The 1,944-nt window shown below is 34.3% G+C and overlaps 1 non-coding gene across 1 annotated transcript; it reads left to right on the top strand.

Annotated features, from left to right (window-relative positions):
• The first annotated feature begins 274 nt into the window (after window positions 1–274).
• Window positions 275–381, top strand: LOC124895169. The gene has a single exon (XR_007051549.1). It is a non-coding gene; the product is annotated as a small nucleolar RNA R71 (small nucleolar RNA).
• The last annotated feature ends 1,563 nt before the right edge of the window (window positions 382–1,944 follow it).

The following is a 1,944-nucleotide window of genomic DNA, read 5'->3' as shown; positions in this document are numbered from 1 at the left end:
ATAATGTTGAACTAACTAGTTATCTGATTTTGTAGTGCAGCAAGACGAACTTATGAAGCAGTGACTAATCTGCCGCCAACACACCTGCAATCTGCTTAGGAGCACTCCTTCAGTCAGCATTCCACACAAGATACCCTATGAAATCTGATTTAATAGTATATATAATTCATCATAAGTCTTCTCAGGAGCTTGCCCACCTGCTGCTGAATCCAAGAGAATCTTGGTGTTAGGCTTAAAACCATCTATGAAAGTATGAACCAATACATCATTAGACTAATAGTGGTGAGGGAAATTTCTAAGCATACCTTTAAATCTTTCCCAAGCTCGATAAAGATTTTCTCCCTCTTTTTTCCTGAAACTCATAATCTCACTTCTCAAGTGTGCTGTCTTCCCTGATGGAAAGAATCTTATAAGGAATTTCTGAGTTAGATCATCCCAGGAAGTGATGGAGTTTGGTGGTTCATCATATAACCACCTCTTCGCTTCCCCAATTAAGGAAAAGGGAAAAAGTATCAGTCTGACATGATCAATAGATAACCCAGTAGGAATATAGGTACTACTAATTTCCAAAAAAATCTATATGTGCTATTGTGGATCTTTATGTGAGAACCCTACAAACTGTCCACTCGAACACAACAACTGTACCATATTCTTCTTCAATTCAAACCGACTACCCTCATTTACCTTGCGGATACAATTAGTAGAATGATTCATAAGTGGGATGGCCACTTTATGAATAGGCCTGGCTTGTACTTAAGCAGGAGTAGCCAGAACTGCTGGAGCTAGACCACGTGCAGCATTTGGATCAATTGTATCAATGAGATTAGTATCTCTCTTTGCTCCTCCTTTTAAACTTGCTGAATTGGATTATGAGCTCTTATACTCTAATAAAAAGCCTATTCTGGTTCTGAATAAGGCTCTACCAACTCTCTATCTCTTGCCAGTCTTATACTTTGCCAGTCCTGCAAAAGTCAGCCACTAACATCAAGTCGTTAACACTTAAACTTATTATCAAAAATAAAAAATTTAGAAAATTATTAATTATACTAGTCCCCAGTAACGGTGCCAAAAACTTATTACAGTCTAAACATATGCAAGTGCATGTGATCGTACAAGTAATATAGTGATAAATATAGTCGGATATAGTACTCATGAGGACTATGTAACTATCAATTCAACCAACTTTAGTTTTCGACAAGAATGTATTAAGTGTTTTAAAATATCAAGATGATTGTGAAGTTTCAAATAAAAATATAATTAATAAATACATAACAAAATGCGACAATAGCAACGTAAGCAGGGTTGTAAAAAATAATAGTGAGAATTCTACGGTTGAGACACTTTTAACAATCTTACAAATCTCTATTATTATCGTAGTTTAGTTGATTATCGGGTTCTACCTAACTGGACATTACAACTACATCATAGAGCAGGGATGCAATAAAACAATTAGATGAACTAAGTTATCTTCCTACAAGGGAACCAAACAAGGATTCTTGGTATACCTATATCCTAGTCACTAATTCAAATTCCTTATTTTATAAAAGAATAAGAACCTTGCTCCTTAAACTCTTTGTTCTAACATATGATTCTCCTCTCAAATTCACATAAGAATATCGGTGTATTTTAATGGTGGCCAATCATCAAAATGGTAAGCACAAGAGATTAATAATAACCCAAATGATAATTAAACAATAAAATACGATAAAGAATATCAAAATCCAATCATGTTTACGGCCTCAACCCAAAACAAGGGTGTTTATCCACCCATGTTCGAATCAACATCAAAAATGAATAATAAATTTACCAATAAGTAATCTTGGAATAATAAAGTTTAAAGAACCCTAAGAGATGTATTGAAAATATTTTTCCCCATGATGTGCATTCCTAAAGTAGTCTCAATTGTGTTTTAAGTATTCCTTTTATTATAGGATGATTCTTGCC

The sequence above is a fragment of the Capsicum annuum genome, unplaced genomic scaffold, assembly GCF_002878395.1.
Source record: "Capsicum annuum cultivar UCD-10X-F1 unplaced genomic scaffold, UCD10Xv1.1 ctg80376, whole genome shotgun sequence".
Lineage (NCBI taxonomy): Eukaryota > Viridiplantae > Streptophyta > Magnoliopsida > Solanales > Solanaceae > Capsicum > Capsicum annuum.
This window is presented reverse-complemented; position numbering and strand designations above follow the sequence as displayed.